General features: G+C 34.9%; 1 long non-coding RNA gene across 1 annotated transcript; it reads right to left on the bottom strand.

Moving 5' to 3' along the window:
- Positions 1-1,563: 1,563 nt before the first annotated feature.
- Positions 1,564-12,814, bottom strand: LOC109120493 (uncharacterized). Its single transcript, XR_002027899.3, has 3 exons — positions 12,473-12,814; positions 12,054-12,331; positions 1,564-1,813 (listed from the first exon to the last, which is right to left on the bottom strand). It is a non-coding gene; the product is annotated as an uncharacterized lncRNA (long non-coding RNA).
- Positions 12,815-13,399: the final 585 nt, after the last annotated feature.

Here is a 13,399-nt window from a genome sequence, read left to right as displayed (position 1 = left end):
GCAAAATACCAGCAACAACAACTGGTGAGGAGCGAAACCAGCACTACCAATCGCTTGCTACTCCGACGAGATACCAACAAAACAAAAAAGCGAGCAACTCCAAGCAACAACTACAACATTCAAAGATGGGAGAGCTCTGAAGCATCCACCAGATGCGAATGGCAAGCTTCGGCGCCTTCGGCTTCTCCTTTCTTAATATTCGATAAAACAGAAGCAACATAAACAACCCTAGCCAACAACTGCAATGGCGAGTCCCTAACATAGTCTCCATTTTGTTTTATTTAAAAAATAAATAATTAGGGTTTCTAAAGTTACCACTTAATTTTTAATGAAAAATCAAGAAAATTAATTTTTCAAAAGATTAACACATAAATCTAATGAAAATGTAAAAAAGGGGATTCGAGGATCATATTAAAGTTCTAGGAAAATTTTTAAAGTATCTAGAACATCCGCTACCACACGATTATCCAAAAAAAATATTTATAATATTTAAAATTGATGGGGCTTTAGCCCAATTAAAATATAAATAAGAACTGAAAATTTGGTGCACTAGATGTATACTAGTGTATACATTCCCATACGTTTGCTCCAAACACATGTACATCGAGTTCATGAGCTTTTTTTAATGATTGGCTGACTCAAATAAAAGTGATCGGGCCTTCACAACACATTTCGAAGATGCAAGGAAGAATATATGAAGTCTGTAGGCTCAATCAACGGATTTCATGAAAGAAAAGACGATAAGGATTCGGATAAAGAATAATATATCAGCCTACTTGGTAACAAATGAACTCAACATAGGATGGAAAAAAATTACTACTTCAAAGTTTAAAAATAAAAAATATAAGGACTCTTTAACATAAGAACATGATTAAGAGAAATGAAATTGACATGTATTGAAGTAGTGAGTATATTTATACAAATCAATGAGAATCCTAAAGAAAAACTTTCATCAAATAATCACTAAATGCTTGAAAGAAAACAAATATGTGACTAAGAAAACTATACTCAAACTGATTACAGGGACTATCTTCTTTCTTTAGGATGAAGACACACTTCCAACATTATAGTTTTGAAATAAGCAAAACACATTAAACACCCAATTGTCACAGTAAACAAAACTCTTAGGCAATATCTAAGATTTTTAAGTAAACACACATAAAACAAGAAACTTGTCAAGAACATTCAAAGAATAGGACCATTTTATATATACACAACCATATCTAGAGGATCAAGGCTACAAAGGGAGATTTAGGTTAAAAAAGAAGAGGGCTTTGTGTTTTGAAACTTGAGTTTAAAAAGGGAATCAGAAGAACATGCATTCAATGATATGATTGTAGCTGAAATGGTTGTTAAATGGTTTTGTATTTCATTTTCCTTGATAAATGATGGTGGTTGATACTGGTGGTGTCGCGACCCGAAAGTACCTCCTATAAGTTAGGAGGAACTCTCGTTTTGTGGACGGGCATACTTGACCCTTTGGGGTATTGTACAAGCCCTTCAACTAATATTTATTACATAAGACATGAAAAGTAGGGCGGAATTAAAACTTTTCACGAATAATTCAATAAAAAGGAAATCTTTCATAAATACTTAAGAAATCCTATCGTCACAAGCCAAACTTAAAGACACGACATAAATAACTTAGGGACACGACCCTTTACATTGAAATAAAAGACAAAATAAGTCTTAACATAAAGAAACTAAGAATATAGGAATTATGCCCTCGAATAAATGAGGACACACTTTATCTTGAGAGGAACTTTCCCAAGCTCTGTCTTCTAGACTTTAACCTTCAAAATGTTTCCAACCTCTACTTATGGTATATAAAAATATGAGGTTAGTACAAAACAATGTAATAAGTATGACATATGCAAAAAGGGACATTTTAGTAAAATACCATTTCATGCCAATTAAGTAAAACATTCATGAATTTATAAGCAAAGCATCATAAGAACTATCATTTAACACTTACAGAAGAACTCACATAATTTTAGTCAAAAGAAGGTTTTACAGTAACTTCCAAAAACTTACAGTGAATTAAAAATGCCCTTACAGTGAACTACTTTGAACTTTAATAATTAGTCATTTAAGACATTCACAATGAATTATCCTATTCTAAATGAGTGAACTTCCAAGGCCAAGCGAAAGAGAAAGTGAACTCATTTTCCGTAAGAGTTTCCCTAACTCGGGATTATCCTAAGACTCACTAAGGTAAGACATAAAAGAAGTATGCATATGGCTCTTTCAATACACACCAAAGAAATCCTCAAGACTACCCCTTTCGGCTTACTGAACTCGGGAGAAAGAAGCCCCTCCATCAATGTCAAGACATCAAAAGACACCCAACAAGCCACAAAAGTCTTCCCTTTTGGAATGTCTACTTAGTGCAATGAGTAGATAGTTTCCTATACCACCACCTACCCTAGGTAGTACATTCTTTTAGAAGGTTTGACACCAAGTCTTCCCTTTTGGAAGGTCCTACTTAGTGCAATGGATAGATAGCGTCTCATACCACCACCTACCCTAAATAGTACATTATTTTAGAAGACTTAGTTCATTCAATTCAATTAAGTCTCACCAAGACTCCCCTTTCGGATTGCCTACCTAGTGCAATAGATAAATAGCATCCCATTCCACTACCTACTCTAAGTAGAAACTTCCTTTAGAAGACTTAGCACGTTTATTTATTTTGTGGGAGTTAGCTTAAAAGACATAGACCATGAGAGCTAGACAGGGAATCCCAACATTAACCCCTATCGGATGAGGGATCCTCACTTGCCTAGAATGAGGTCATTCTCTTAGTATTTACATGGCTTTTCCATAGCTACATCTGGGATAAGGAGATTGCTACTAAGCAACTCATTCTCTACTAATGAGAAGTACTCATCTCAAGAGGTACATAGGTTTACAACATCTCAACTCACGAAGTGCAATCCACCTCTCCTTCATATCCTCTCGGTGCTAGGCATAACTTCCCACGGATTCTCAACATTATAGACTATATGTTAAGGATTTCTAGTGAACACCACATCTCAACTCACGAAGGGCATTCATCGTATGACCTATCTTTGAAAGCTTATGGGATGTACTGGGGTTGCTACTACACTCTTCATCTCAACTCATGAAGGGTATTCACCCCAAAACTCCCCTTTAGGACTTATAATAGGTTCATTCATTCATTCAAGTGTGAGTGTGTGTGTACATGTGAGCATACCTTGCACATAAGCTTCATTTCATTTACGTTTCATTTATACAATCTTAGACCTTCCTTCATCACATCACACACTTTACATACTTCATATAATCATATAAGTCCTTTATACATAATCCTTAACATACTTCTCATAACAAGCTTCATAAAACACTTAACAAGAATATCTTCATTTAAGCATAATCTCTAGCCTATTTCACATAATCACTTCATAAGGCACATTTAACAAGAATAGCATATTTATCATCTTACATTACATAGCAAGCCTTAATAGCCTCACTCACAAAAATCTAGTAACTTTACATTCATACCATTTAAATAAACACCGCTACCAAGAAGGTGGACCATACCACTCAAGAGCATTTGAAATTGAAACCAAACAACATAATCAACTTATCCTTTAATCCATGATTTCATAACCTATAACATTTTATCCAATAATTAATCATAAATTAGCCCTTTGGTCAGTATCTAAACAACATTAACAACCATAAGAAATCAAATCTCAAGGACTATCAGTTCATGCTCATATAACCAATTTCTTATGCCAACATTAGATGAAAAGACTTAACATGATCTAATTGAAGTTTTAAACTTAAAATCATCAAATAACATTATAAATACCATTATAAATTCATTAGAAACGTTTTCATACAAGGCCCATATTTAAATTTGAAGATAATATAAACTAGGGTTGAAAATCCATTTTGAAAATTAGTTTGAAGGGGATCCTTGAATAAAAGATAGTTCAAGGATGGATATCATACATAACATTGAAGAAATAACAAAGATTTATGTTGGAGAAACTACCATAAACATCCCTCGTAGCATTTCTTGACTTCTAGCTTCCATGGAGACTTGAGAGAGAATTCTAAGAGAGAGGGGTTTTGGGTTTTAGGAAGAGGGATCTAAAATGAGGTCTTAGGGTTTAGAACACTTTAATATACCTAATAAATAATTAATAAATAATAAACTATCCACCTTGGGTCTTTAATATACTTGGGGTGCATTTACATAAAACACTCCAAGTTCGCAGCAACTTCACAGACTTGGCAGACCTCACAGACGAGACCTTCACCAACGGACCGTCTGTGCATCAACGGACCGTTGGTAGGGTCTCGTGGTTTGGGACTTAGCTCCAAATGGATCCTGGAGACCATGAGCTTCTATTCCAATCGACGCCCTAGGTCGACGGACCAACAGACCGTCCTTAGGGTCGTTGATGGCTAATACTTTTTGGCAGTTTTGCCCAAGTCTTGGGCCCTTCATCTATGGCCCTTTGTGGGTCCTATGTGGGATCGTTCCTGGACGTTAAACCCCTAAAATAATTTTTCTAAGTCTTAGGAACATCTCATGCAAGTTTCAAGCAAAACTAACAAATAAAACTCACTCAAACACCTCAAGACACAAGCGCTACCTAAGGCACACCTTCCAAACGTCATGGACGTTCTTGGGCATTTGACCTCCAAACTTAACCAAACTTCACACACTTACTAAGAACACTAAATTAACTCATTTAAAATTAAAATTAAATCAAGAAACAACCACGAGGATCTAGTTCACCATAGTTTATTTTGGTGCGTTATAGGTGGTGGTGTTAGTGGTGATGGTTCCTTGTTAAATTTAAGTTTAAAAAGCGAAGAAGAAGAACATGCATTCAGTGATATGGTTTTAGCTTTAATGGTTGTTAAATGATTTTGTATTTCATTTTCCTTGTTGAAATGTTTTGGCTTTTCCAATTGTTGTTTCTTGTGCTATTCATGGCTTGGTTCTAGGTGCTTCTTATTGAACCTTAGGAAATTGATTGTAATCTTTTTCATATAATAGATCATATCACATAATCACCATAGGTTTGCCGAATATTTTGATTTCCTTGTTGATATTTTTCGTGGTGTTGAGACCAAACATTTTTTTTAATTGCACTGTTCAAATTGTTTGGTGTATCCCTTTTTGATTGTAATCTTTTTGATATAATAGATCCTATCGCATAATCACCATAGGTCTGCCGAATATTTTGATATCCTTGTTGATATTTTTCTTGGTATTGAAACCAAACATGTTTGTTTATTACAATGTTCATCTTGATGTTTGAACTTGATGTTTCCAAGTATTGATAATTCATCTTGATGTTTGAACTTCATCTTGATTCTCTATCTTGTATAAATTTGCCTAGTTATAGCCACTACTTGTATATTTGGAGTCATTCATACTTGCTTGGTTTGAGTGCTCGTTATTGTAATTATAGTAATCTTGTAAGATGAGGCCTTTAACATGCCATGTAGGCTATGTATCCTTTTCCAAGATAAGCCGCATTATCATCTTTAATCATGTAGCATACATCACAACTAGATACATAATAATTAACCATAAGCTTCATGTTTGGCCAGCAGAACAGTTGCGGCAACCTTTTCAATGTACCTAACTAACCATAATGACCACTAAGAGGAGTGTCGTAGAAAGAAGAAATGAGTTGTTGTCTGAGAGATCCATGATATCCTACATATACCTTGCCCTTCTTTCTTAGTATACCAACTGAGTAGTGACATAAATTGGGTCAATGAGAATCTACTACAACTACTTTAAGAATGTCCCGGAAATGCCCATAATATGTGGAAATTTCTCTTCCACATATTCCTTTCCTGCTCTTCCACTTTTCACCCTGAGCGATATTTGTTGAATCACTCAATACAACAAGGCTAGTAATAGCAATAACATTTTGTTAGATGGAAGAATAAATCAAGTTAGATTTGATTATTGAGTCTTCCACTTTATCTGTTTTATTTGCCATTGTTTTATAAACTTTTTTTGTTTTTGGTGCATTTCAATTTCCTTTGACAAGTATTTGTTGTTAGCTCTAGTTTAATTTGGTTATCAACAAAACATAAACTGGTATGTAGCTTTTAATCTTATTACAAGTTGAAGATGTCTCATAGAAGATCAGGGAAAAGTGGGAGCACTGATTTAGAGTTTGAAGAGCTGAAGTATAAATACCACGAAGATTTAAGAGATGGTTCTGCTAGGTCGATTAAAGCAGTGGATAAACCGGTTAATGGTGTTGAAGAGCCTCTGAGAAGCGAAACACAAAATGTGAAAAACATAGTGGCCAAGGATGATCTAATGGTTTTTCCTTGGATGGGGATAGTAGCCAATATTCTTGTTGAATATCAGGAAGGGAAGATGCAGGTAAAAGTGGAACATATCTAAAAAATATGTGGATTGAGGAAGGGTTCAATCCAGTGAAGGTTCATCCTTTGTGGAACTACATAGGGCACACTAGATATGCCACAGTTGAATTTAAAGGGGATTGGTCGGGATTCGTGAATGCTATAGCATTCGAAAAAGTGTTTGAATTAGATAATCATGGGACGAGAGATTGGAATTTATGAAGAGTTCGAGATAAGAAAATGTATGCTTGGATTGCACGTGATGAAGATTACTACGTAGGGTCATTTATTGGTACTAATCTCCATAAAATGTATGCTCGGATTGCACGAGATAAGTACCAATGAATGACTCAACGTAGTAATCTTCATCACATGCAATCCAAGCATACATTTTCTTATCTCGACCTCTTCCTGAATTCCAATCTCTTTTCCCATGATAATCTAGTTCAAATGTTTTTTCGAATGTTATATCATTCACCAATCCCGACCAATCCCCTTTAAATTCAACAATAATATACCCGGTGTAATCCTTATAGTTCCACAAAGTATGAACCTTCATTGGACTAAACCCTTTCTCAATCCACAAATTTTATAGATATGTCCCATTTTTACCTACACACTTCCCTCCCTGATATTCAACAGGAATATCGGCTACTATCCCCATCCAAGGAAAAACCATTAGATTATTCTTGGCCACTCTGTTCTTTGCATTTTGTGTTTCCCTTCTCAGAGGCTCTTCAACACCATTTATCGGTTTATCCACTACTTTAATCAACCTAGCAGAACCATTTCTTAAATCTCCGTGGTATTTATGCTTCATCTCTTCAAACTCTGAATCAGTGCTACCTCTTTTCCCTGATCTTCTATGAGACATCTTAAACTTGTTATAAGATTAAAAGCTAAACACTAGTTTGTGTTTTGTTGATAACCAAGCTAAACTAGAGCTAACCAAGAATACATGTGAAAGGAAATTGAAATGAACTAGAAACAACAATGTTTATAAGACAATCGAAAATAAAACAGATAAAGTGGAAGACTCAATTATCAAATCTATCTTGATTTTTCTTTCCTCTAACAAAATGTTATTGCTATTACTTGCCTTGCTGTATGATTCAACAAATATCGATCCCTCAGAGTGAAAAGTGGAAGAGCAGAGAAAGTAATATGTGGAACAAGAAACTTCCACATATTATGTGCATGTCTAGGACATTCGTTCACTACTTGCAGTACATTCTCATTGACATAATTTATGGCACTACTCAGCTGGTATATTAAGAACGAAGGGCAAGGTATATGTAGGATCTCATGGATCTCTCAGACAACAACTCATTTATTCTTTCCACGACACTTTCCTTGGTGGTCATTTTGGTTAGTTAGCCCTAACCTAAATCTCCCTTTAAACCTAAAAATACAAATCCCTAACCTTAATTGTGGTAGAGGTGAACACGTTGAACAGAGGCAACGGATATTCCAACGGCCGTAGTAGAGATTCCAAAATTAACGGCAGTGGCACATGTCGATATCTTTAATATTTTGAATTTGGATTTTTTTATTTACCGATGGATAGGATAACTGTCTATATATTTATTTTGAATTTGGGGTTTTTTCTTAATATATCCTATGGATTGAGGAATTATATTTTATATTGAATATATCCGAGGTATAGATAAATCGTCGATATATTTAAAATTTTGCATTTTGCATTTTTTTCTATAAAAGATTACTTAAATTTTCAATGATTACATTTTATATCCATTGAAAAATTGGTCTATTGTCGAGGTCAAATGAGTCCTGAAGCAGACATACACTATATTTGCCGATTTCGTGAGCTATAGTTCACCATCTTTTTTGGTGATCTTGATTAATGTCATTCAAAATGCCGAAATTTTTTCTAGACGTTTGGTAATACCTCAACTATGGAGTCGGTTGGATGGCTAAACTAGTTCACTCAGCTATGGAGACTCTGACGGCCAAACTGGTTCACTTTCGATGTCAAACGAATCTTGAAGCAGGCATACCTCCTATTTTGCCAATTGTTATGTGATATAGTTCACCATATTTTTTGGTGATCTGGATTTTCGACATCTAAAATGCTAAACGTTTTCCTAGACGTACGTAAAGACCTTAGTTAAGGAGTCGGTGGTCTAGAAAAGGCTGTATCCCTCCTTCAGGGCTTTTGACTTTGAAAATGGTCCGGTTTGACCGTCAGGGCATACCCCCATTTAACATAATGTTCTAATAAGTATAATATTTGAATTGGGTAAAATATGATTCAACTCATGATTTTTTGGGATATGTGCACTGGGTCTCATTCCAGACTCGTCGGCTAGAGTGTACAACAAATCAAAGATGATGCCCCTCTTGGCAATCTTTCAACAGAGGTTGTCATCAAAACCATCAAATTTTCAGATTATGACTTGCATACAGTGATCAAGAATCATCCTTTCTGGATGGAATCGTTCAGTCAGGTACTATTACTGTTCGGTCAAGTATGGGAAAACCATTCCATGATTTTGTAAAGATTCTTCATAAAATAAAATTAGTAAAGTTTTTCCGGTCTAGTATATTTGAAAAGTATCTAAACTTGCCGAATAACAAAACCCGACAGTTCCATATGAATTTTACGTATCATCTTCTGCGGTGAAGAATTGTTACTGAGGAAAAAAAAGCACTTTGGGTCAACTATTGTGGCATGTTGGTTTGCTTTGGCATCAAAGAATTTGTATTTATGACAGGCTTAAATTGTCATAGTGTTGCCAATCGGAATCATCCGAGTCAGTTGATATTATTAATAGGCATAGACAATTGCTTTTGTTGACTAAAAAGGGCTTCAAAGAGAAGAATTTAATTGTCCTTCTAGAATCTTGAAAGGTTGATGAATCTTGCAGAAAATCTTTGTGCTTACTTTGGTTTGTGCATGCTATTCTTTGTGCGCGTTATCCATCAATAATATTCCTCCCGAGTGGATTAGTCTATGTGCCAACTACAACACATTTTGTGTCCATCCATGTGGTCGAGATAGATTCAGGGTCACCATTGAATATCTCTTGAATGATTTGAACCCAACCGGGAAAGGAACCAATCTATCTATCTTTCCATGGGCTTTCACGGTAAATTTTAGTCAATCTTTTTTATATCTATTCTTATTGAGTTCATTATTCATAATTTGATCCTTGGTGATATTATTTTAATAGGATTGGGCATTTGAAGCTATTTCACATCTTCAGACTCTATTTAAGGACTTATTACAAGAAGTTACTTGTCCAACGATTCTTAGATGGATCAATGCTAAGAAAAATGCTTTATTTAAAATTGATAATTTATTTAGACCCCCAATTAACTCGGTAAATCCAATTTTATATTTATATACCCTTTCTTTTTATTTTCGTGTTTCAACAATTGTCAAAACAGTTACAACAGTTGCAAAAAATAGACACAACTAATGCAATTGTCATACTTATGGAAAATTATTCATACTTATGCCTTAATATTTATTTTTCGTATAGATTCTTTACCCATGGATAGATCCTTCAATCGCTGAGATGGAGATAGAATGTCTTGCTAAATTTGTTTCTCTGAAAGAAAAAAATGTGGATCCTAAGCTTTGAAAGTATTTGACCGGAGAAACAGTCACTAAAATAGATTTATATGTGGTTGATATTGGTGGTGGTGGTGGTGGTTATGGTACCTCTAAGGTAAACTCTCAAGAGGAAGCCATCGACAAATTGACCTCTAAGGTGACCTCTCAAGAGGAAGCCATCGAAAAATTGATTTCTAAGGTGAGATCTCAAGAGGAAGTCATCGAGAAATTGATTTCTAAGGTGAGCTTTCAAGTGGAAGACATTGTTTTCCAAGGTAAATTCTCAAGATAAAGCCATCATAACATTGATTTTCAAGGTGAAGACATTGATATCCAAAAGGGGTATCATCTGTCTTTGAGACTTCACACTCGTGTTGATGCAATAAAAAGGAATAGCAGACTGACGGATAAGATAGTAGAAAGTGCTACGGAAAACACTATCGAAAATCCAAAGACGATGGCTGATCAACAAATGAAACTCCAACCGGTAGATATTTATCAACATGTAGATGCCAAGAAAAAGAATAACCTAGAGTCACTAATTAAGAGAAAAAGGATAGTCAAGGAAATATATACACCATTCATGAGTTGCATAATGAGGGTTTTTAAGTGTTGACATCAACGGATATGTGGTGGGAAGACCGTATAAGTTCCTACAATTTCTTTGAATTCCTTCTTTTCCATAGCTCCCATATAATTATGCATGGACCAGGGTTGTTGAACATGCTGCATCAATTCTATTTATTAATTTTTTTCATCATTGCAGGATGTAGATGAAATATTAAGCCTTATGCACAAAAGACACATAGATTACCCCACACACTATCACCTGACAAACGTAATCCACGACCTCACTTTCTACATTTTTTGGAAGTCTACCTATGATGAGTTGTGCGAGGCTAGTTCGAAAAGTGGTGCTATTTCATTAAAGGATCGTCTTGAATGTACGTGTTTGAAGATTTTTACATGGAAGATTGCACCGGCACCAAACCCTATCCCGACAGTGTCCCATGGACAGGGGTCAAGAGAATCTACACCGTAATAAATCTAGATAAAAAATGAATTTTGTCTCTCTCGAGTTGCTAATCGACTAGGAAAACATAATTGCTTATGATTGCAACCTTTTAATCTACAGAGAAGATGAGTTATTTTTATTCATTGATTCTATGTTGAACTTATTTCCTAGATCTTTTAAGAAGTGTGGATATTTCAACCACTTTCCTGAAAATCTGCTCAATAATGAATGGACTTATGAGCGGAAGAATGATAGTCCCAGAAATGACAGTGAGGCAGCGTGTTGTTCATACTCATTGTCCTATATTGAGCATCGGATTACCCTCACTGCCATGACCTTCATAAATGATAACACTATTAGTCGCATGCAGTGGAGATGGGTTATAGGTATGATTGACAAAGAATTGACACCATCGTGTAGGTTGTAGGTATGGGTGGAGATGGGTTGTTGTAACTGTTTTGACAACCTAAACATTTTTATAGTGATATTTTCACTTAATTTGGATGTGTATGATATGGTCTTGATCATCTTGAGATGTAATATATATATATATATAGATATACACTAAATGATGTGTAATCATTTCTAGCATGTACAAGACCATTTCATAGACACAATAATCCTAACCATACTCCCAAAGCAAGAAAAAGTTACTCACACAGTAATACACCATCAAATTGCTAAAATAAGTTCATTCATTTTATAAACTCTATTGCCACAATAGGGAACACATATACAATGTTTATAAGAAATTTTTAACCATGAACGCTTGGTGTAAACAAATCAGTTTCAGGAAAGTGCCAAAATGAGATCATATACTACACTCGACAAAATCACAAGAACTCGACCTTTGAACCAAAAATAATCACACAGTGAGTAGATTTCGCAAATAAAAAAATGAGTTCACATACATAAAGTGATCATTTTGGATCTAAACAACATAAGATATGATTGTACATCCATTAAAAGCTAATATAACACACTTAGACAACTAAAAACACCTTGAGACAAGTTAGGCGTTCGATGTAGACTAAAATTGAAACTTAGAAAATAACCTGCTAACGAAATGAAGAAGCATACCTCTTTCGGAGCAGCGAAGAAATAGTAACGAGTTGCGGATAACATCACCACCGAAATACGACTCCAAGAAATCTGACAAGCTAAGCAGAGGCAAGCGAGAACAAGGAACTAAGCAAAACATTTGGATTCTCCCCAAGCCTATTTCCTTAAGTATATATAGATATATATGACTGATAGTTTTTTGAATTTTTGTTTCTTTAACTGGCCCACTTTTCCTCAACGTTTTCCCCAATTTTTCTTCAACAAAAAGAAAAGCCAACCAAAAATCTCTCCAAGTGCTACCTCGCAAAGGAACATTTAGATGGGGATATATAGGGAGGAAATTAGGGTTAGTTGGGGTAAAAAAATCTAGATCGAAAATGGGTTCAAGTCCCATCTAGAATTCAAACTTCAATTCCTTTCCTATTACAGAGAAATACCTTTTTATGAAGACTTTGCCTCATTCCAGAAGAGGAAAAGGGAATCAATGGCTCGGATTGGTCGAGTGTACCCGCTTCTCAACGTGACTTCATCTTAGGGTTTCAAGGCGATTCCACGTGCCCTTTTGTTGTTGAGATGGTACTATGGAGATACGCTTGAGGAAGACGACAAGGAAGAGCAGAGCACTCTGCGTCCCTTGCTGCTCTTTCGCGAATTCGCGTTTGTTGGAGAGGAGTTGTACGCAGTGAAGAAGAAAACGTATAGGATCGGGGCGGGTCACGATTCGCTGCGTTATACGGAATTGTGAGTGGGTCAATTTGGTTTTGTATTGCATAGGGTTTTTTTTAGGATAAGGGGAAAGGAGTTGGGTCAAGTTGAGGGAAACTAACTTGGGCTGCTGAATTTTTTCTTAAAAAAAGGGCCTAAAGTTTGTTCTTTTGATGGGTTAAAGACAAGGTGAAGTCAAAGATAGGTTAGATCTTAGAGTTTAATAAATAATCGAATTGAATTAAGTTTACAAATTTGGTTAAATCTTAAAAGATGAAATAATATTAATTTATTAACGAGCTTTTTAATCTTAATGAAATAAAATAATTAACTTAGTTGTAAACTAGTGATTCAAAATATAACCATAATTTAAATTAAACTAATTTAACAAAAATACTTACTAAAAGTAAAAAAAAAATTAGATGATTTTTGAAATGTTTATAAAATATATTAACTACGTACAAAATTATATAAAACATGTATATTACTTAATATCATAAAAAAGTTACAAAACTTATTTCAAATAACTTGCAAACTTAATATTTTTTTTCTTAAAATTTTATAAAACTAATTATTTTAAATCATTTGAAATCGAAAAAGTCGAAATGATTAATTTATATGGTGGAGGTCCCATAATGGGTGTCAACACCCATCACTAC

This window comes from Solanum lycopersicum, chromosome 1 (assembly GCF_036512215.1).
Source record: "Solanum lycopersicum chromosome 1, SLM_r2.1".
Classification (NCBI taxonomy): domain Eukaryota; kingdom Viridiplantae; phylum Streptophyta; class Magnoliopsida; order Solanales; family Solanaceae; genus Solanum; species Solanum lycopersicum.
The sequence above is the reverse complement of the archived record's forward strand: the minus strand, read 5'-3'. Positions and strand labels throughout refer to the sequence as shown.